We start from the raw sequence: 24625 nt of genomic DNA on the forward strand, positions 1-24625 counted from the left end.
CAGGACAGGGAAAATTATGACATCATCGAGGGACACCACTCAGGCCCTGTGAGGAGGCATTTGAAATCTGACTAAAAAACATATATATAGATAGATATAGACACACACACACACACACACACACACACACACACACACACACACACACACACACACACACACACACACACACACACACACACACACACACACACACACACACACACACAAAACCCAAGTTATTATTGCTGCATCTGTAATATTTCAAATTAGTTCATACTCCGTTTAAAGAGGAATGTGCATGGTCCCCCGAGTCAGGGACTAATGTTGTATAATAGTCGGTGCCAGCAGGGGTCATTTTACAAGTGGACCTCGACAAAATCTCAACAGGCTTTTCACACTGATACTGTAGTAGAAATATTATTACCATCAATTTCCCTTTCATTTATATTGTGTACATTGTGTTTTGTTGTATGTGATATCCATGCAAACAACATGACATACACTGGGAATATTGTATTGGAGAAAACATGCAAAGTAAAAAAAAAATATTGTATTAAAATTAGCTGCAGAAATGTTCATTTTGTGAATGTGACAGAATTTTGACGTGGCAATAAGAAAATGTAATTTCATTTATGTTGATAGCCGAACTGGAGCCAAACCTAACTAAGCATAACATCAACAGAGAGACAAAAAAGGTGGAGGTGGCGATCTTAAAAAAAAAAAAATGTCCAGTGCACTTTTTAACTTGTGACTTGCTGCACTTTCATCTAGAAGAGGCATCTCAATATCTGAATGAACTTTGTTGCAGCTATGCAGCGTTCCTTCCTTATCTTGTCCTGTTCTGCTTATCAGGCCCGTGTACACACTTGCTTCTGTAATGAGCGTCACGCCTGCGCCTCTCCCCATGTGGACGGGCCCCCACATCCGTACACACACACGCACAATAGTGACGGGTGATGCTTGTGTGTACGCAATGTTCCACTCACGCACCTGTGCGTCACCCTCCATATGTGCCCACCACATGCATGACTGCGCGAGGGTGTATGTATGTGTGTGTGTTGCTGAATGCGGAACCCCCCGTTTGGGCTGGCAATGACAGATTTAAAGGATGTTGTGGATGTGAGAGGGTGGGTGGTAGAGGATACGCGTGACATACAGCATGCGGTGGTGGCGTGGAGTGATGGCATCCTGAATTTAATGAGCACAGCCCTATGGTTACACACAGCTGTAAATCTGCCTGCTATCACTCTAATACAGGAAGCATTATCTAATAAGCGAACCTTAGACGGCTAATTTCAATAGAGGCCGATACCTCCCACTGTGTTGCGGAAGGCAACGCGTGCAGAAGGTGCGCCCGCCGCACACATATTGACTTTAAAGGAGTATACTGTGTGTCAATCTGAATTGCGGCAAAAGCAAGTAGACATATCCCAGATGTCTCGAGCTAAAAAGCGTAAAGGACATTTTGTGTCACTGCCCCTCTCGCTCGCTCTCTTTCTGGCCTGTCCTCTCACACTTGATTTGTAGAGTGCTGGTGTCAAAGGGGACTACTTTGTAGATGCTGTGCTCTGCTTACCTGTTTCTCCAGAGAAAGGGCAGTAAATGTCACGCCATGACACTCTCTGGATTGTCTCACTCCGACCATTACAAGGTTCCTGGGGTGAACGCGGAAACACATGGTGAAATTAATGGAAAGAAATGCAGTGACTTGGGGGAAAACAATAATCATGATTTTTTTTTATTGATATTGAAATCATTCATTTTGAAATGTATTCAACTATCAAAACTCAAATGTACAACTGGAGAATAAATTAGTCACACATAAAATAATAATACTGTATATAAAAAAACGAAAAGGATACATAAATATAAACACCTGTGTCCCTTGGCCTCTTGGGGGCAGTGTGGGGCACACAAGGAGATAATTGATGATAAAAAAGAGTAAACAAAATTGCTGGTCAATTTCATCAGCGAATCTTTCCCTCCATGAAAACTAATGTCCTTTTCAATAAATGACTCAAAGTGCATAAGCGATCACAGCTCTCCTTGCCCAACGGCCAAATATCACACAAAGAGGCGTGATGCCTTCAAAACTTCTATGCTCCCACTTGTCATACATTATGACGAGTTGTATTCATTATGCACTTTATGATGCTTTAATATGCATGTTCAGTGGCCTGATGGGGTGTGTAAAATTGTTATAAGCGGAAGCTGCGGTGTAAAAAACGCTTGTAAACACTGACAGCAACTGTCTCTGTGAATGCTGCGTGATAATGTTGTTTGTCTTTCGGTCTGTCTTTTACGAAATCGTCCGTGTTGGGGTGACGATAAGAAGTGATGATATTGCACCTTCTGCGCTTTTTAGGAAAACAAAACATGCTGACTGCAGAGGATTTCACGAAGCATTCTCGCACTAGACTAAAAGAGGAAGCCATGTGACAGTCATCATGGGAGAAAACTTTTTTTTTTAGGGTTAGGTCACATGAGAACTATGTTCCCATTCTGCCCATTTATTTTTCAGTTACATATACACATACCATCCGTTGCCATCGGGAGGGTTTAAAATAGTAAAGCGCTTAACACTTTGACCGAAAATGAGGAACACCACATTCTTAACTTCCCACAGCAATGTTGTAACTTTCCCAAACAACAAACATCACATGTGATTCATTATTATACTTCAATAAAGATCAAATGCAGAGCAACAGATTTGCTGCTGTAATTTATTATTGTCACATCACATGATTTCCCAGCAATGTAATTGGGCCAGAATTAGTGAGGAACAATAAAAGCCAATAAAAAATTGAAATATATCTTTTGTGATACGATACATTTGGGAGTTGACAGATTACAATGATATTTCATCATTAAAAACTTTTTCGATAAAACCGGTTATGGGTTGTTCTAATTAAGCACTTGAGTGACCATTATTTTAGCAAATCAATCAATAGATACAAAATTTATATTGGAAAATTCCGGCGGCTCTCTTAACTGAGAATTACGCCCACATACCGGTTCACTATTTTATCATCTGTACCACGTGTGTACGTTACTTAAAAATACACATAGAGTTTCAGTACACCAGCCTGATTGCTCAGGGCCATTTTTCAAAGGCTGACATGCACAATATGGCTGGTGAAACTCCAAAGAGGTTTTAGGTCTCAGCTTAATTAGATCCTGCAGAGCTAAATCAAATCAGTCTAAACGAGAGCAGAGAGCCAAAAGCTCCCCACGCAAACAGGCGTCTCCTGTCTGCCCCGCATGCTCGCCGGCCTGCCAAAACGCTCAGTGTTTGTTTTTTGTTTTTTTACGGCCCGAGCCACAAACTTGAGACTTTTCTTGATCCTCTTGTGCTTGCTTCTAAATAGTCACAAAAAGAAGGATGGAGAATTTTGGCTTCCTTTCCCCCTTGCACACTACTTAACTCACTACTTAACCTTGACAAGTCAATGTGATGCAAATGGAATTTGCTTATCTGCTCCAGACATTATGGCCGCCTCTTACTGCATCGGGAGCATCTCGCTCCATCAGCATCGGCCACATTCACCTTCTAAACGGTAAAAATGCTACAGGAAGTTCATAAACCAATTCATTTGGTCAACTAAATTGCTACTTTGTATAAGTACACACAATGGAACGGCTCCACTATATACAATGGTTGAGAGTGTTTTATTTTTATTTATATTTAACAAATTTGTCCTCAGTATGGCTTACAAAAAAGAGAGAGAGAGAGAGAGAGAGAGAGAGAGAGAGAGAGAGAGAGACCACACCATTTAAAGGCACAACACGAATATGCACAACAGTGTGTAAGTAAAAATAATTACACTTGATAAAAGCAGTTTAGTACTTTTTTTTTTTCCTTTTTATATTTATATTTTACTATACACTACCACTATTTTTCTTTGTTAAAAAAACAAAACACTGTTTTTTTGTTTTTTTTAATATGAATGGATAGAAACTGCTTTTTAAAACCAAACTTTCATTCTTCAGATTCTGGCTCATTTGTCTGAGTACAGTTAAGTGACAACTCGGCCACGGTGTGCTCATTCAAATGTGGTGTGCAAGAATCTAACTACGTGTGTCTGCATTTCAGGCAGGTGAAGCGAGCCACTCGGCATCTGGCCGGTGCTCCCTGGCTAGAAAAACAGTCGTGTCCCTGCTGCCGAGTGGCTTCGGCCCAGGTCCATTAGTCACAAGGCCCTGGACACCTCTCAGTCATCCCACCACATAAGGCGGCGTAATTGATAGCCATCAGCCGCGAGTCGTGCGCTCGGGGTGCGGGGTGGTCACTTTATGTTTTGCTTAAAGAAGTGGGGTCCGCGACTCCCGGCATGTCTCTTCGCCATCACTCCACTTGAAGGTGAGATGATTTAGGAGGCTGGGAGAAAGTTAATTTCTCTTGATCATTGTGTGCAACCTGGAGCCTTAATGGCGGGCGTAATTAATTCTGCTGATGTTAATCACCAGGGCTGGTCCCCACAATTATCAGCCCTGTGCAGATGGGGCACAGCACAGACATGAAAAATTAGGAAAATGAATCTGTAATGGGGTGGCAGATCTAATCTGTGTCAGAGAAAACAAAGTTAAGGAAGAGCAAGGAGCCTCAGGATTCCAGGTGAAAGCCAGAGAGGAAAACAAAAACCTGTGTGGCACGGCTGAAAAATGTCGCCGGCGTGTCCGAAGTGTTTGGTAATTACTGCGCTATTCTTAATTCATCACCAAAGATCAACATCTCGGTCCTGAACAATGCTTTGGGAAGGAGGGGAGCCTCGGTGGTCACGGGGACGAAAAGGTTAATCGGGTTCCGCTGTGTGGGCTTTACAATCACCATGTATACGCACTCACTGGATAAAATAAATACATTAATTTAAAAAAAACACGCTGTCTTACATAGATAGATGAAGAGCAGATTCATGATATATGTCGGCGCATGTATCCACCGACTAAAAAGGGACAAAACTGTAATCAATGAGCGCACGCACACACTGATTGTTTCAATCATGGGCCTTACCGATGAAAGAATTACCAAAGCATTAACGGTCAAAGGACACACACTCCCAGAGGACATTTTCCTCTGCCAACGTCAAACAAAATTAAGCAAAATACAACTGATTAATTGAATTGCCGAGGAGCCATTTTTCAAGCTCTTACTCGGCTCTGGCAGTCGGGGCATGGCGTCATTGCTATTTGGTCTGCTTAATTAGTCTTGCGCCTAGTTTGCACATTCTTACAAAGTCTGGGCCATGATAATAATAATAAATCTTTAGCCATCATAATTGTTCTTAGAACGGTAAAAAAGCGAGCGGCAATAGACTGGAGTGTCGCTGGGTTATTGATGAGATGTGTAAGCAGCTCTGTTAGGATGTTGCTCCCGGAACACATTCTAATACTACACATAGCTAGCATTGATTGATTGAGTTTTAGCGGATCTCTGTACTTTGACTGATTGTGCAAACGATATGTTTTCTTAGGTAATCATATCCATGTCATAAAGCTTTACAAGCTAACTTTGTTTAACATGATGATACTCGTCTCTGAGACACAAAGAAAGGAAAAACAATCCTACAATTAACCGCTTCCGTGATTAGAAGCTATAAATATGAGCAATACAAAAATAAATGTGTACGCTACCAAAAATAACATATTTGAGAAACATGTACAAGACTAGCACCTCAATAGAAAACAGTTATAGATATGACTAAATAGATATAACACTCTGAGTTGCTTGCTTACGGTGATGCTAATGCTAAGCTAACGTCCATGCTGTCTAATAGCTTAAAAGGAACATTGTCCACTGTGACGTATTTTAGCCTGCTTAGTCTACTATAAATCTATTTATCTATGATGAGAGCAACACAACCCGAAATCATGTGACCGGCTCAGTCTGACGGAACCAACATACTTTCACAGCTACTTCAGAAATGGCCGTTCTGGATGGACAGTGCTAAAAAGACAGGACTATGGTTGATAGTGTTTTGTCCTGCTCATCAAAGTGATATTCACCCCTATTTTTAACCGCAATTACACGTGCAATCAATTCGTCCATATTGATGATATTCCAGTTAACTCCCAAGTTTTTCCCCAACCTCAATATACACGGCAAAGGTCAAAGTCTCGTTTTGTTGTAATTACTCACAAGGGGGGGGCAGCCGCCATGTGAAAGCCAACGAGGAATAATAGATGGCGCGCTTGTTTTGTTCATTGTTCTGTGGTCAGGTGTGACCAGGTGTTTACACAGGCCACACACTCACAGCAAGGCGAAGGACGTACGGCGCATTTAAAGACGCCCTGCAAAACTTGTACAGCCCACATTTATCATACACAGACGCAATCCTGACTAGCAACAGATTCAGTTTTTTTTTTTGTATTACAAAGCAATTACATCCATGCGTTTGGAAATGGTAAAAACCTGCCCGCGATGGAAACTAAAGGATGCAGAATTCCCCCCGAGAGGTCGACGTGATGGAGATTAGTATGGTCATAATTCCGGCAGATTATATGCTAATGCACTCTCGCCTGTTTGTGGGAGGAAATTGCATTGCGGTTATTAGCGTGACACCCGAGCTCGGAGATGCTACGCCCTCATCGGCTCGCGGATGTCCTCCGTGGATTTACATTTTTATTACAACATGCAGTGAGATGAAATAACACCGCACACACCCTCCTCCGCCCCCAAAGATTTAATTGAATGTATTCAAATGTGATTCATTGAACAATTACTTTCTCATTCTGCTAGTGCAATTGTTTTGCCTATACCCAGGCTCGCCTTTCCCTCTCCTCATCCTCTCACTAACACTCCCACTCCCTTTAAATTAGAAATCGGCCTGGCCTTTGAGGGGGAATCAATAGTTGCATTAATTACAGCAATTCATTACCCAAATAAACGTGGGACTCAACCTTTGCTCGGATACAAATTCGGGGGGCGTGGAGAGACAAAGGCCTGCACCGGGAATCCCTGTTGCATTAATCTGCGGGATCAAACACCGGGGAGTGTCCGGCCCGAGATCAATCCCCACGCATAGACGGTGACTTATAGGCGCTGAATACAAAGGTGGTCATGTGACATGGCTCTCTCTCTCTCTCTCTCTCTCTCTCTCTCATGCTACGCTGGTGTCGTATTGGGAGTTCTGCCGGACCACAATGCACTGGGGCTATCAAGCCAGGCCCCCTGCTCCCCAGCTCCCAACCCCATTCCAAGGTTTGTCCCTCTTAAATTCTTCCACCGCAGAGACTCTGGTGATGGCGGCAGGTAGAGGACGCAGTTAAAGGACATTCCTCTCCCTCACTGTCATCTCCACACTGCCAGCCTATTTGTGAATTATATCTCTAGCGTTGGCCGTAATAAAAGATGATAATGATGGATCGCAGTGATAAATTACTGTTGAGTGGATTGTTGGGTCGTGTTTTTTGGTGGGTGGGAGCTGGGCAACTTTCAGAAAAAGTACAAATGAATCACGTAATGTTGTCACGTGCGATAGCTATGACAGCAGAAATTCAGTAATCAAGAGGCAGAGAAGTCAGTCGTGACCCAGTTCAAGAAAGTTGGGCACACTTTGAGTAGAATGAACTCATGCCAGATGAACTCCGGGCACGGATGAGCGTCTCATCTGGGCAGCTCCTTTAATGCGAGCTGACGTCTCATTGGCCTCCAATCTTCAGCAGATCTGACCCGACCCACTTTTGGAGTCGGCGGCTGCACGTCCACAGAGGACCTCTCAACGCAGCACTTCTGGAAAACTTTTCGTAGGATCCACCGCAGCGTTATGATTCAATCACGTGTTGTAGTCTGAGTTGTTTTGACTGCTTGTAAAAAAAACAAACATAAACTCTCTTTACAGCTTTTAAAAACTAAAAGCTGATTTGTTTTTCATAAAAGTCCATTTGAGTTGGCGACGGTCCAAAAGTGCCACTAATTAAAAATCAATCTGCGGGCCATTAGCGAGAGGGTGTGTGCCAAGGTTGTGTGTATCAGAGGATCATTTGTAATGGGGCCGGCTCTGGAAAGGAGGGATGGGAGGTACACAAGTGAGATAATCTGGGGACCTGCTGGTTCTTAACTTAACAATTGATACTATGTGTAAAGATGCTGAACTTGTAGTCTGCACTAATTGATCCACTTTGCCTCATTGGGAGAAAGCAGCGAAATAAATGTGGGTGTTCATTGCATGCGAGAGACTCCATAGATAACTATTAAAGGTGGAGTTGTTGCCCCGATTCTGATGGCTGCGGAAAGCATCGCAGAGCAGCCAGACATTTGTCTGCTTTAGCATGAGTGCTTGAGAATGTTTAAGTGATAAATCTTGGCTAACTCCAACCAGCACCTTGGGAACAAAAAGCTGGAACCCTGGACTCTGCAACTTATTAAAGTTGGAGGGGTGGATACTGTAGCACCTTTCCAAAATCGTCCCAATTACGGAGGTGTGAGGTTGCCAGACGACGACAAATTTTCTCCCTGCGGTTTTAAATCATAGCAAATATTTTTGTGGACTGGAGGCTGTACAGTATTTTTATTATTTCCAATGGGAAAATTAATTAGGAACATGAACAGAATTTGTTCGACACAATAGAGTCAATATGTGAAGACCGCTAACGTTAGCTGCTAGCTTAATATGGTTTGTTTCTATCGCGATATAAGTAACATATATCGATTTTTTTCCCACACATCTATTTCATGAATAGGAGTCTTTTGGAGAATTGTGAAAAAAAATCCAAACAATGGCAGATTGTCCTTTTTTAGTAAGTCAAGAGACTTGTGAGCCTTTCGGTGTGGCCGCGAGGCAAAGGGGGGAAATGGAGTGCGAGGGCAGAGTGTGTCAGACACGCCAAGGTGTCGCGTGCGTTTGATAATGCATGAGTCTCCGGAGCGACGGCTGCTCCGACGGAAGGCGAGCTCAAGGAGAGCTCAATAACAGAGCTGTCAATGTATCCCCTTTTCGAGTGTATTTTTAGTGGCCGCCATCGCCGGGGCCTCATGCATATTTCAATAGATCTTTTGTATATTAGGTGCGCGGGCAGCCACAAAGCGAGAGTGAAGACGAGCGCAACACGACCGCGAAGAAATATGGGCTCGATTGTGAGATTTGACAGAAGAGCTCGGCGTGGCCCTCGATAGCTTGCCTCTGACTTTGAGTGGATGGGCCGGCAGGACCTTCATTGATTGCATTTGGAGACAACAAAGAGATGACATTGAGCTCGCCGCACGAGATGTACAACACGTTCAAGTTGCGGGGCTAGCGTCGGCGTGTAATCGCACTCGAAAGGGGGCGAAAAAAGTGACGGAAATTAATGGATAGGCTCACAGGCGGGATGTCGACACGCAATCACACTCGCACAGACACAAGGCGGTTTTCATTGTGCAATCGCTTCGACGCTATGATTAGCCGCTGAATGGCACACATAGGGATGCGCCCTAATCAGCGCATATCATTTTTCACACGCGTTGTCAGGTTTATAGCAGCAAATGTATTGTTTTATGATATATATGAGCTTGATTGGTATTTTTTGAAAGTAGTTATATTTATAGTGAGCATTTTAATAGCCATATTGAACATCAATGTGTTTGTTGAATGATGTACGTGCAGAGTTGGACACCACCTTGTCTTCACATTTGTTGATGAGAGTGTAAATTTTTGCCGTGCCGTTTGATTGCGCTTCACACGATAAACATGTTAAGGAAAATTGATGAGCAGCATGGGAGATGACTGTATTGCTGTATTGTATTTGTGTGTATATAAATAAATAAATAAATAAATACATAAATGTGTTTTTTTTTCCACACAAAGTGAAGGGGAGAACAATCAATAACAAACAAATTTGATTTCAATGGAGGAAAAAAATATGAAAATTAATTTCAAAGCCGTTCCATGTTACATTATTTGCATTAGCATCAGCGCCCAACCTCAACCGTTGTGGATGCATCACGTTCTGGCTGGCCGCTGCTACTGCTCCACCCAGCACAATCCAGCAGTGGTTTATTGAAGTCCAACTGATCTAATCAAAGGGTTGAAGCTCAACGCATTACAGATGATGAGTCATAACTCTGCAGCCGGCAGCAAGTGGTACGTAGGCGTGATGACATCAGCTTTAAATCTGAGCAACTCCTTCAATTCTCTTTTCATATTCTACAAAAGAGCATTGGGGGAATCCAGACAAGCAGACTTTCCATGACATCCAAGTCTTGGAATTTTACTCCCGTGGATTGCTGGATTCTATTAAATTCTCTTTTGTCTTACTTTAAAAGCGTATGTATGTAGCTTATTTTGGCAAATGTTATTCCATAACAGGAGCCAACAAATGAGACAAGTGGCGCACATCTCTCGGGTCTGTTTAATGTTGAAGCGGCACCTCGGTCTCCATATGAAAATGGAGGAAAGTTGGCCACGATGAGACTTTGGGCTTAAATGTCCTCAGATGTCAGGACGTGTTGCTTCTCACTGGAGATTGCACTGCAAAGCACTGCCAAGAGAGGGAGTGCTTCGTTGGGCGTCGGGACCATTTGTTCGCGTTGGGGAAATGTTTTGAGAAAAACCCTCTCAAGCAATAAATAAATCTGTCTTGAATTGGGCAAGACTCTTTAGTTCCTCCGAATGGTAATCAATCATCTCACTGAGATATTGGAGACAACTTCATGCTTCCAACTGTGGGAACGGTTTGGTAAGGACCAATTGTTGTTGTCCAGTGGACCAAAAAGTAGAGATGGAAGAGTGGCAACATTATATTCTGTATTTCTCAACATCATTTTGACCAAATCTAATCGGTCAAAAAATACTTATCTTAAATACTAAACAAATGGCATCTTGTAGTTTACACAATAATCCATTTTCTCAATCGACAACAGGCTTTACCCACTTCAACAAATGAATCAATGGCGTCCCCTTTGCTACTTTAAACAACAGCTGTTGATGTGAGGTCACTGTAATTACTTTTCCTGAAGATACGTTTTCCAACAGTTTGGTTAAGTACACCCCAAAATGGTTTGTATTTCCGCCACAGGTGCGATAGCTACAAGAGCTATGGTAACAGCCAAACACTAAAACAGCAGGGGAGCCAGTAAAAAAATGTAACAGAGTAAAATAATTTGCGGTCGACTAAAAGCTTTTGATTGGCTGAGCATTTTCACTTGCAAAATGTGACTAGTGAACAAGAACTAAGTGAGGAGGCAGCAACCTTATTTAGAGGTCTAATTACAACCAGAATAGCAAAGTCAAAATATGCCTGCTGCATTGGAAATCCATGGCGTGTAAGGATTGCCCTAGAACTTTCAAGGTGCTCTAACGAGAAGCAGAGGAGCGGTCACATTGATGGCACAGAGGCCATCAGATTTCCATTATTGACTGCAGCAGATATTGCACTGTAGCGCTGTGTAAATTGGTTCCTGAGGGCCTCTCAGCTCTCTGAGCAGGGGCAAAGCGTGCAGGTTGTTCCAACCCCCCCCCTCAACCCCCAAGCCCTCGGCTCTGTAAATCCTAACGGCGGACCGCTTCCAGTCTCTTCACCAGCGCCGGGCCCCCCCTCCTCTGATCAATACCTAATTCCAGCCTGTGCAATCAGCCAATGTTGCCCGGGCAACGCTGATGTCACACAAGTTGCACACGGGCTGTTATAACAAATCATTTTCTTTAAGCAAACGTAATTGAGTATTTGCACAGTTGGCTGAGAGAATTTGGTGCTCCAATCTGAAGGAACGCCTCAAATGCTGACCTCGCCAGGTAGGCGGGAGGAGGTAACCATGGCAACAGCGTTTATCTTAGCGGTGCAATTCATTGCGGGTAGGTGAAAAAAAAAAAGGCGAATTCAGAATTGTTAACTTAAAACTGCATTCACATGACAACTTTTGGATTTTAATATAACAGAAAATTAGCTATTTTATTTCATATGCTGCCTTGGTTTTAATTAAAAAAAAATTGTTTTAACAATGCACGCAAACGTCGAAATTACACCGAGGTCGAACAACGAGTGCACTGTGTGTCTTTTTGATGTCTTCAGTTAGCCAGACATTGACTGAATGACCTGAAAGTCCTTAAACATTGTTAAGACAGATTCAGGCAGAGGGAAGGAGCCCGTTGCTTGGCTATAGATGAACTCTCCCCTGAGCCGCCACGGCGCCTAATTCAATCAGAGCGTCTCCACGTCCGGCGTTCCCTGGCACTGATGTATTGCCGGGTGCAAACGGTGGTGTGCGCCATCACTGCGCGGATCAAGTTATGTCACACTTCTTTCATGGCCGTTGCGTTTTTATTCCACGGCCGTCCTCAGATGCTGAGAGGTGAAGGCATTAGTTTGATCTGCCAGGCGTGATTGCTTTATCTGATCACGGACTGAGGAAGGCACAATGAAGGTCGACCGGCTTCCTTGGTACAATTGCTGATAATGCGCATTGTACAGTATGTCAAATTGGTAGACATGCAAACCGGGTTTTACGTAAATCACGATAACAAGCAGCAGTTTGGCAATTTCAATCAGTGAGTTTGTTGAAGTTGACTGTGGAACTACCGTATTTCCCGGACTATAAGGCGCACCTAAAAACCTAAAATTTTCTCAAAAGCCGACAGTGCGCCTTATAGTCCGGTGCGCCTTATATATGGACCAAATTCCTAAATTTAAACTGGCCCGAAGCATTGTGTCATGAAATCAATCATAAGTGGCCCGCTGAAGATTATGAATCATGAATCATGGATCATTATTTTGTGATTCTAAAGTAATTTGTTGCGTCTGAAGTTGAAATAACAAAGATAATATGGAGAATGATTTGATTTGGATTAAAAATCTGACATGATGCATTAATGGTGCGCCTTATAGTCCGGTGCGCCTTATATAAGGACAAAGTTTTAAAATGGGCCATTCATTAAAGATGCGCCTTATAGTCCGGTGCGCCTTATAGTTCGAAAGATACGGTAAACGTTAAAAAGAATAGAAGGACACTTTGTGTATTCAAAACAGTCACATACGCCTTTCAATCCGTGAGCCTAATGCTAAAATGCATCTATGTTTTGGCGCTTTAAGCAAACGACTGAACACAAAAAGTGCAGCAACACATGGCGACTGACACTTCTTTTCCCAATATTTTGGTTTACAACCCCCCCCATCGTTTTTTTGCAGAAAACTTATATTAAATGTTTATTGGCGTTTTAAATATGTCAGTTATGAGACGTAGAAGTAGAAGTGTATTTTACAGTTATACAATGAGAGGTTCCAGTTCAAGCCAATGTTTTCTATTTGATAGAGTATGGAGATATTCTAATTCAGACCACAAAGTGTACATTTCCATATTATTACCCAAATGTATTCCTGGGCTGCATGCTTTATTCAAGGTGACATTGCGTTCTTTGCATTACGGTATGACAATATGCTGAATATGATTATATGGCACTGATTCAACTTGTCATTTTCTGCACGAAACAGATTAAATAAATACAAAGTGAATTAAATGTGACTATTCTTGCAAACAAAAGCCGAGCTGCTTCTTTGTATATTCTTGACAGCTTGTGACTAACAGATGAGTCATCATTTAAATCCTATGCCTGCCGTTTCCCTGCAATGATTATTTATGGCCTAAAACACATCTTTTAAATCAAAATATTTTGTGATAAGCAAGTGCCAATCTCCATTGCTCAAAGCTGGAATGAGTATTCAAAAAAAAGGGAGCGTGGGGGGGCCAGGCAAGGGGAGCGTTAACATTAATTAATATTTGTTGCGGTTAAAATGAAACCCAGATCCGTGCTAATTTCAATAGACAATTAATCATGGCAGTCTGTAATTACACTGGGGAGTTTACAAATGATTTTTTTTAAGGGGGCAGAGTAAAGGAAAGGAGATAAACCCCTCACCATCCTAATCATTGGCTTCACACCAATCCCTGCAGAAAGAGCAATTAGAGCAAACAGCAGCAGAGAACTAATTGTGCACCGGGAGAAGATGAAGGCGCAATCTTAATTGCAGTGAACCCACGTACACACACCGCCATGCTCAGGGAACAGAACAAGTGTGCAACACTTCCAGGTGCCAAAGTCAAAACAAGCTTCATAGGAGCCCCTTTGCATTTCTCGCCATTTGCCACACACGCAGTCACATGCGACATCCTCACTGGGCATGTTAGCATTGTTTCACACATCATAAACTGTGCTATTTGCCATAAATGACTTCCATTGACTTTTAAGCCACTCAAGAGGGGACAATAAATAAATACCTGATGTGCACTTCAATTCAATATAAATGATTGTCTGTCACGGTGATTCTGAGTTATTTGATAGTACAGCAGTATTATTATTGTTGTTCTTTCAAATTAAAGTCTTTAAAAAGCAGTGATGTGCTGTAAAAGGTTAGTAACAAACTCTAACAAATACCTAAAAAAAATATTTCCATTTATGCGATAGAATAAAAAATAACTACGATTATATTCCTGGTACAAACGGGCTGCTAGCTAACATTAGGCTAAAGTTAGCTTTGATGTGCTGACATTAGTTTATGTTAGCGAGTTCATCTCAGTGCTTTGTCAAACAGATTGACAGAAAAAAAATTGAGCGGTTGACTTAAAGAAGAGTGTCTAGTTCACGTTCGTTTCTTAATCGTTACGAAGTGAATTAGATGGACAGTGACCGATCAGTGGCACTTGCGACACCATCTCCAGCGAGTAAGAAGATACAAGAGCAGGCACGCTGGAGCCTCGCACGCTTCCTCGCGTAACCGTATCTGTTTAACTTTATAATCGGGGCTTTATTAATGCAATGCTTGTCTTCCGCCTAATAATGAAACAACACAAATAAAATAAATTGTGATCAATGGAGGAGAGCGAAGACAGATGAGGAGTCTGTCACATTGGGGATGATACCAATTTATCTCTTTAATGCATCTCCATGGGGTTCTCTCACTAAAGGATACACATTACTGAAGCCCTCGTCTCATTGGGAAATGCGTGAGAGGAATACGAACGTGGCTCGTCCGCGCTTCTCGCTCACTAAACGCGCAGCCAACAGACACTTCATTAGGTACACCTACAGTCTGATGAGACCCGTGAGATTTTTTCGCCATACCGAGGTAATGTTTCCCATTAAAATGAATAGAAATGCGATTAATCCGTTCCAGCCGCCAAACTAAGCAATGCTTAGCTTTTTAATCAGTGCATGGATAAAAAAATAAACATAATAAGTGAAAGCACGCTATTAGAAAGGAGGTGAGGAGAATAATGCTATAAACAAGTGAGTGTGGCAAGAGAAGAGCATCCACACAAGAAGGTGAAAGAGCAGAAGGCGAGGCAGTAAATAACACGCACGGCTCCACCGGGTCACCGTTGGCGCTGCATGGTGAGCCAACGACAAGAGCAGACGTCACTTCTCTTTGGGCTCTCAGCCACATTCATCACATGCAACAACTTGCAACTTCTTTGTGTGTGTGTGTGTGTGTGTGTGTGTGTGTGTGTGTGTGTGTGTGTGTGTGTGTGTGTGTGTGTGTGTGTGTGCGTGCCTCCATTTTCTAGGGGAGGGGGACAATGGCAGTTAAGGAGGACCAAGGTCAAATTTAGACTGGCTCATAAATTGTTTTGTTTGATGGCCAACATTTGCCTCACTAGCAAGGGGAAGGCCAAGACCATAAAAACATAAAAAAGGGCCAGCCAGCTGTAGGCTTGGCTGCCGGTATTGTTGTCCTGGGGAGGACGAGACTCTCCCAGTGGAGCTCCAAACATGATTCTGGTCCACATGGAGAGCTATTACTCAAGCCGCATTGCTTTCTGATTTAAGATTCAAGCGGAAATCTAAAAACAGTTTTTTAATCTTGATACGTCTGGTTGTTTTGATTATTTTTTAGATTTCTCAATTTGATTAAGTATTTCGCAAATATGTTTTCGTACTTGTTGCCATCATATATTGTATTAGTGTCGTAACGCGAGCACGAGGAAAACATGCAAACTCCAGCCGACGTTCCTAGGAAATCTCAATGGCCCATTACTAGCAAGCTCTATTTACAACATGCCCATGGGCTGCTAGGGAGGTCCTTGGGGCGTACCTTCTGCGTTGATGACCCCTGCCATAACACTTGTCCTAATTAGGATCCCGACCGACACTAGTCGCCAGTCAATCGCATCAACCTTGATTTAATCAGACCATAACACATCAGGAAGCTCAATGATTGGGCCTGGATGTTTTTATTTGTACAAAAAGCTCCCTAATTACATTTTAAACACAATTTATGGTTGATTTAGCGCTTGTTGTTGTTTTCTTGATACAATTTGTAGCCAATCATAAAAATGCAGATTGCCATCTTATAGACCAATTAAAGATGCTCATTCAAAGCGGGTCTAAATCCTTCCTGAGCGCACTACTATCCCAGTAGACGCTGTGCACATAGCCGAGGTTGGGAGATGCTCACTAAATCACAATAGTCGGCAGATTTCGGGGCTGGCTAATAGCCGTTGCTGAGTCGATAGTAAGAAACGTAGAGCGGGTGCAACGCTTGCACTTAGGAGGGGGATTTGGGAATCCCTGGACAGGACCCCCGTGTAGGCTCGCCACGGACAGGCCACACCTCATTCCTCCGCCGAAACCCCCGACTCCCCCCGTCCACTCGACACACTCAGCTACATCTGCTGCTCATTAACGCCGCCATAATGAGCCTTTGCACCTGAGCTAAATAAAACTCCCTCACATCCACACGGCCAAGATCGCCGCCGCTGTGTGTGTCAGCACAGCTCGCCGCTTGGATACCCTGGACACCCCCCTCCACACACACACACACACACACCAGCATCATGCTAACTTGCCTTCTTGTTGTGTGTGAGGACATTAAAATGTGGTGAATGGAGGAGCTACTGGCTACACATAAAACCCCCTACAGGTTCTCCATTCACAGCCATAGCCACAAAGCGGATAATGACGTCCATAAAACTGTCAGGAGGGAAGAATTAATGTGTATTGCATACACGGCTATAATTCACACCTGCCTTTAAGTAGCTGGACGAATGAGATAAAATAGTTGATCAGGCACTGTGGAAATATTTTTATGATGAAAAAAGTCTGGTCAGAACTGTGGACAAATCCAGGTCTTGTTTACCTGACCTCACTTATTGATCTTGTGTGAAAGCATTACTACCAAGAAAAATCTTAATTTTATAAAAATTGGAATAAAGGTACCTCAACGTGATAACAGCTTGTGTACAGCTAGCTTAGTGTTGCTACGTTCAAATCTGGCTAACAGTTTTACACATTTCGACAATTCAATTCACAGTATTTCAATTCGGTTGATCTGTAGTTTTATTATTTTAGCATCATCGTTAATATGACCCCGCCTTAAAAAAAAAAAAGCCCCTCCTTCCACCACCAAAATTTGATTTAGTCAGACGAGAAGCAGCAGGCGAGTTTGAGCGAGGTTCTTTTGACAAATGAACACGACGCGCGAGGGGGAAAATAATTTGACAGGTGACAAATGTTGAGCAGCGATACAATCTGAGACGCAGGCCACCTGAAATATGGCTCACTCTATTAAAACCATTCATGGAGGATATTAAATAGTTCTTTAAAGACTTCAAACATTCGATAAGGTTCTTCTCGCGTTCGGCTAAATGTTTTTGCGATTAGGACACGCATGAGAACAATAGACAATCGTTGCGACTGGATTTGCTGCTATGTTTACTTAGTTTGGATGCAGAAACATTAGAGTTGTTAGATTAATCATTTTGCGACCATAAAGAGTTATGTTCAGGGGTCAGTTTTCTGTTTTAAGCTGAGACGAAAAAGATGCATAAACGATTGCCCCGTGTTGAGTGGAGGAAGGATCGTCGACTGAGTCAATCAATCTCCATTAAAGCACATTAGATTATCACATCAAGATGAATTGTAACAATGTTGCAAGTTGGTCTTTGTCTCAACTTTTAATTTGGGATTTCATGTTATTCCATCTGTTAATCAGCAAAATCCAATTAGCATGGTAATGACATTTTCCATTATATTTTAGCAATGAGCTAAAGAGACTTTAAGGTAAAGCTACTGTACGGCGGTAGTTTTAAATCCACAATGTGTTATTTTCTTTGATGTTTCATTTGACAATATATTTCATTTCAACATACATATATAGATATTCAAATATTATCCCGTGTGGCTTTTATTTTTCTCTGCGCTATCCATGAATATATTTCCACAAATATGGTCCTATTCTACTCATGTGTTTCTGTCTGTGTAATAATTTAAGACGGTGAAAAAAACAAAAAACAAAGGTGCATAAACTGTTTTACATACGTAATATAGATTAGTTATATGTACAGTATGTGCAGTATCTAATTATTCTTTGTGAATTGTTTTGTCTTTTTTGTTTTAGCTTTTTCAGAAGCCATTGATTTAGTGTTCATGAATTTATGCAACACGGGTGCCGAGCAGGTTGCATAGGCCATAACTCATGGGCCAAAAGTTGCCCTTATTTACATTGTACACAGTACAAAGGGATTTCTCACTTTGTAGCAAGAAACATTCGGTGTAAATCCTCTTGAGATGGAATAGTACACAGTTTAGGCAGGTAGCACAAGAAACAAACAACACAGAGTAAAAACATGTTTGTGACAATAGGATGCAATTTGTTATTCTGAGGAGCAGTCGTTGATTTAAATAAAAAAATAAACTACGCTCTTAAAATTTAGCTTTTGGTTGATTTGCATAACTGGAGGCATAAAGTGTTAGGGGAAACTCACTAAAGTTTTTACCGCTCGTCCTGTGTTGATTTCAGGGACATGTGGCAGGATGGGAATTAACAATACAAGTGTTTTTTTTTTTTTTGGTGGGTTAATGGATCACGTAAGGTTTTTCCTCAACCCAAATGTTATTTTTACAGCCATTGGCAAGGAGCCTTTTAGTTCATTGCGCCGCGTCTTTATCATTTATGCATTGATGGGAACACAAGGTTTTGGGGTGAGAGACACTTATTCTCTAATGCGTTTTCCTTCATTCAGCCACGGGGCTCGGATTAATGGCTTCTTCTGTTCCCTACTGTTCGCATGGCTTCGGAAAATAACAGAATTCTTTCCGAGGTTCCAAATACTTGTAGGCGATCTATAAAATGTGTATTCCCATTTATTTGCATTTGCACATGCAAGGAATTCTTCACTCTGCAGAGCTCCACAGCCGATTAAAGCAAAGCGCGGATGTGTTACATATTTTCTATCGATCGTGTTGGTTTATTTAATTCAATCACCGCATATCCTAACTTGGAGCGGCAAGGAAAATCGTTGGGAAATCAATAGACGGAAGCGAGCGAGACAAAAATAATTGACTGCTTTCAAACTCCTGCAGGCGGATGAATAACTAACCAAAACAGTTTGCGGGGATGTCTAAAATTGTTTGTTTGCAAATCCTTCACCCAACTACTGACAAAGAGAAAAATGATTCCAGGTCAAACTTTTTTTTTTTTTTTTTGATGCGCACAAAGTTGTGTGCTGACGTATTTAAAATTTGGTTTGATTGTGAATGTGAACCACATCCCTGGTTATAAGAGGGTGTGCTCATTTATGCAATTAGGGCAAATAGGTGAACCATAATATAACGTTTTTGGAATGTACAAAAGGTGATAAGATGTTCATGGTCAAGAAAGGTTGGCCTTAGCTGCAGGAGTGAGGCAGTGTGTGTGTGTGTGCTTTTATTGAGGTGGCGCACAAACCAGATGCAGTGAGGTGGAGCTCTTCCCCCAGGAGCCGCCTCCCCGGGTGCCTGGAGGTCCACTTCCAATCTATTTGCCGTAATTGCCGTCAGAGTGTACACCTTGGAGTAGTCTAATTCCCTCTTTTATTTCAGCCACCATGAGGGAGACCATCTGTCCTCCTGCTGCCACCTCCCCCCACCATGGGCCGCCGGGGTCTGCACCAGAGCACACACATGCGCGTGCGCACAGATTAAAAAAAAAACACTTGCGCACACACGCAGAGTGCCAGCAGTTTTGTCCGGGACACCAGAGCTTGAATGCATCACACCTTAAGTCTCGCCAGAGTCACATGACTGCTAGGCTGCTTTTACGAGGTGCTAGTGAGGATGACCACCGTGCGCTCGCATGGGAGATAAAAGTTGTTCAAATAATGAAAGTAAAGTTACACCGTTTCCCATCTGCTGACTTTTTCCCCACCACCTTATTCATTCCCAGAATCTTTACTCACACTCAATTACAGCAGGTTACTGCTGAAGACACATATTGGCTTCATTCACTGGGATAGTCAAGTCAAAATTTTTCTTTACGTTCTGTGTCCTAACTAGTCTAAACATGACACTGATTAATATTGATAGGATGTAGATATAAATTAAGCAGGCAGTTTTATCCATCATTGGGGCGGCCATTTTACCACTTGCTGTCGACTGAAAATGACATCACAAAAGGTAACGACCAATCACGGTTCACCTGTTTTCGGGATTTGGTCATGTGACGTTTGCCATCTTAAATGTTATTTAGTCGCTATCTCAGCCCTGAGCAACTGTGATGTCATTTTCAGTCGACAGCATGTGGCAAAATGGCCGCCCCCAGAGATGGATTAAAACCAGATGGAATTTCTGTTTAATCCATATTACACGCATATTATTGTGAAGGTTTTTAGCTTGACTTACCCTTTAACTAGCAGCGCACAGATTACAATAATAACATGTGGTTGTCTGACTATTGCGCAGTGAAAAGAAACATTACTAGCAAGTTACTAGCGTGCTTACTAGTGAAGCCAAAGAGCAGAAGGGTATCGAATAAATGCTCAAAAGGCTTTCCATACAGGCGCTCACCTTAACCTCCATTCTCTCTGCGCAAATAAATGCATTGAATCAAACAGCATAAATATTGCAGATTCAAAATGATATTTTCATATGTACACTGTCGCCCTGCTATCTCCCCGTGTCTTTGTTTGTGGCTTTTGCGTCCGGGGCGCCGCTGATTTAAATACCATCCCATCTCATTAACATGCGCAGATAGAGCCGCGAGGGCCAATTACATTCATCTTGTCATGTGGCCGGGCTTCCGAGTCATTAATATTTTATGGCAATCCGCTCCCCCGGCCGCCGAGGCAACACACCAGTGCTCTTACATTATTCTGCAGCTCGGGACAGCGCATCAGAAACATCCCCTGAATACACACTCCAGCAGGTCATGACAACGTAAGCATGAAAAATGATTCTACAGAGATGAGTGGGGGAGGGATTTTGCTGCGAGTACAACATATGAGATCTGGAATGATTGTTTGATTATAAGCAGACCACAGAAGCAGTGAGAACAAAATGTTTGTGTTGCTTTCTGTCAACAGTCTCCATCAAAAACGATTCCATCTAAAACCCTTCCGGTGCAATGTGTCATATGAGTCAATATTTTTAACATATTCAACCATTAAAAAAACAGTATTCCTAAAGATAGCCATGAAAACAAAAGCAATTTTACTTTTTTTATAACTCAGCTCAATGGAGAGTATCAAATTGTCCAAAATAACCCGTGAGGCAGCTGCAGAGGTTCCAGAGGACGATCAAGTTATTTTCATAATGGCTGAATAAAAAAAGCCGTTGCAGGGGAAATTGTCACAAAAGGAGGTAACCTTGTAAATTAGCTGGAATGGTGATACCACAAATATTCATAATTGCTAATAAAGTGGAAACTTAAATGATATTGGATGGGGATACCACTTTGATTTGACCAATCAGGATGCGTGGAGAAAAAAGGGGCGGAGCTATGGATGTGGTCTAGACTGGCATCCACAAAAGAAGGCGACTCCATGTCAAAGTGGCACTTTGTGTAGTTCACTTTTGTTTGTCAATTTCCCCATTGGAAATTATAGTAATAAAATAAGTTAATCGAGCAAAACGTAAAGAATAAAAAAAGAAACTGTAGTCGTTTTAATTTAAATAATAAATAATATAGTCGTTTTAATTTAAATAACAAATAACTAAATTATACATAAAGTGAGGAAAACTAATGGGGAAATCATTTTTCAAAAGAATAATTCCTGTTTCAGCAACAGATATTTTAGCACAAATGGTGCAGCAACACATGTAGACAGACAACAAACCAACACTTACAGGCGTACATTCTTTATCTAAAAAGACAAATATTACTGGAGATTATTGATTTAGTTGAGAGAATTCACCTTTGTCTGTCTGCATGACTTTATTATACTGCTGCATGTTGGCCAAGTGGTGCACACCAGAAGGAGCCACAACCAAATTCGACTATATTACGCAGCAGTGTAACAAAAGCTGTGGCATTTTATTTAAGCCATGCGAATTGCCATATGGTCAACTAAATCCAAAGACAATCATCGGACCGAAATCTATGGCAGGAGGCTTGTGTAATTCCTCTAATGATTTCTGTAATGAAAGCAGCCAGTCTCCAGAACGGCGACCACGGCGTTCTGCAGCAGAGAGCAGGGAGAGCCCGAGGAGACAAGCTCAACACAACTCTGAGTGGTAACGGCAGCCTTTGCTGACGTGCCTCCTGGCTGGGCCGAGACTCGACGTGGAGAGTGATGGGCGCCTCCTGACAAATAGGTTGCGCCGCCGTTCGTGTGGAGAGACGCCGCTCGGCAATGTGAGGGAGAAGAGTCACTTAGTGGGACAATTTCCTCACGCAGCATGATCCTCTCACTTCATCTCGGGACCAGAAATTACATTCAGTATATGAAATTTGCATATTTTGTTCTTCTTTATATATCCCATTTTCTAATGGACATACTTGGGCGTAAAATAAAGATATCAAACTTGGAATATATAAATATTGTGACACTATCTATTCATCAAGCTGAGCTGCCCCTGAAAATGAATTCAGTTCATTTTGACTTAACCCCCATGTGCAAAATGATGGCAAATTACTCCCATATATCTTTGAAACACCCAAAAGTGTAACAATTTCTCTACAGTGACATAAGTCTTAAAAATACCGGGCACAAATAACAGATACATAAATGTAATAAAGAGTAATAACTCTAAAATCTTCTGCACATTACTCATGTGTCTTATCTGTCGTGTCAAAGCGGGGCAATCCTCATATGTCATTTCTCAAACAACCAGTTCTAGTAAAGCGGCAGAGGCGTACGTGCACCCCGCCATTTTACATATCAACAATCTTTTAGCTGACAAATGTTAGCTTTAATAAAACCACAAAAGCGAAGACAGGAGTCAGGGAGGGGGTAAGCGCAAACAATTTACCAGGAAATGAAAACGTGGAATTGTCTGTGGGGAAACATCAGAATCATCATAATCATTTGTCAAACCGTGATCTGTATCTTCACTCCAACTCACATTGTATATCCGCTCCGAGTAGCATTCATTGTTTCCAAACCTTCCGATCTCAAGCTGTCAGCATCTAAAAAAAAAAAAGAAATAAATTAATTAATCAGGTGGTCAACAAAAAAAAAAACGTAAGCTGTTCAGACTCTTCTGGGGAGGAAAATTGCTGAATCATCATTGTCAATATAAAAAAATGCCGTGTAGTTACTCTGGTTTTGCACACCAGGTCTTCTTTTAATTGGTATAATGGAACGATGCGGCCAGTCCCGAACCTGGCGGAAATGGGCAAAAAGTGAACTCACATATTTAAAAAGCTAAATTTAACACTCCGCACCATAAACGTGACCCCGTGATGAGAGATAGAATACGCCCGAAAAAATAGAACGCCCTCCTGGTGGTGGAGCGCTCTATGCTGTGGAGAAACACGTTTAAATGTGTGATGATGCAATGTTGCGAATGTACAAGTTTTAATATGGAGTCTGAATTGTGTGTAAATCAAAACTGAATTAATATTCACAACAGAGTCTCTCGGGCTATTGTTGTCGAAGGTTTGGCCTCATCTCTAGTGGCTAGTTTTCTGCAAACTTTGGCTATATATTCTAAATGGGATCTATTGTTTGTGCTTATTTTCCAATATGTTTGGCACAGAAAAGCTGCGGCTCGCCTTTAATAGCTCCATCTGTACTATACCCGTCGGGATGCTTTTCCTTCATGCAGACCGTGCAGATAACGTGCGGTTGGGCACTTCATTAACATGGACCGCAAAGCGTACTTTTTTGGGGATTAGACGTCCGCAGCAGATGACGTGCCATGCCGTAGGCGCTCAGGCCGTCTGCCGCGTTTACCGACCGGGAAGGGAGGTTGCGTCGTTGGCCGGCCATCTGGAACGTGTTCTTTGATACCTGTGTGTGGTCCATTCCGATCCGAGCGGCATTTGATGGTCTGCGTGAAGGTGATTTCCATTCCGGGCGACTAATCCAAACATCGCCAAGCAACAGATACTCTTGACTTGAAAAACTGCCTTTTAAATATATAGCAAGCCAACCCCTGGTTTAATCGGAAAAATAAATTAGTTTTCAAAATGGAATATTCTATCAATTATCAAATCGATAAAAAAACGAGCCTGGCCTGGTGAGTGACGTGGGTGCCAGCTAATTAAAGCGTAGAGTCGGCTGGCTGTTCATCAATTTGCATTTTCAGCAATTAGTCATGCAAATCACGTTTATTTATTCACTGTTTACTTTGCGAGGTATTTATTGTACGGTGACTGTTACATAAGCGCTGGTTATACTATGTACAAAAGAACGTCGCAACGTCTCTGGTGGCAGTAGATGAACATTGATTAAGCGCAACCGTCGATGGCCGTCGTGGAAACAACTTGATTATCAGCTGCTTGTGACAGGGTGGATGTATTATCAGAGGCCATTAAT

At 42.1% G+C, this 24625-nt stretch overlaps 1 long non-coding RNA gene across 1 annotated transcript; it reads right to left on the reverse strand.

Moving 5' to 3' along the window:
* Positions 1-1492: 1492 nt before the first annotated feature.
* On the reverse strand, positions 1493-23272 carry LOC119115723. Its single transcript, XR_005096190.1, has 3 exons — positions 23208-23272; positions 19615-19811; positions 1493-1637 (listed from the first exon to the last, which is right to left on the reverse strand). It is a non-coding gene; the product is annotated as an uncharacterized LOC119115723 (long non-coding RNA).
* Positions 23273-24625: the final 1353 nt, after the last annotated feature.

The sequence above is a fragment of the Syngnathus acus genome, chromosome 21 (genome assembly GCF_901709675.1).
Source record: "Syngnathus acus chromosome 21, fSynAcu1.2, whole genome shotgun sequence".
Lineage (NCBI taxonomy): Eukaryota > Metazoa > Chordata > Actinopteri > Syngnathiformes > Syngnathidae > Syngnathus > Syngnathus acus.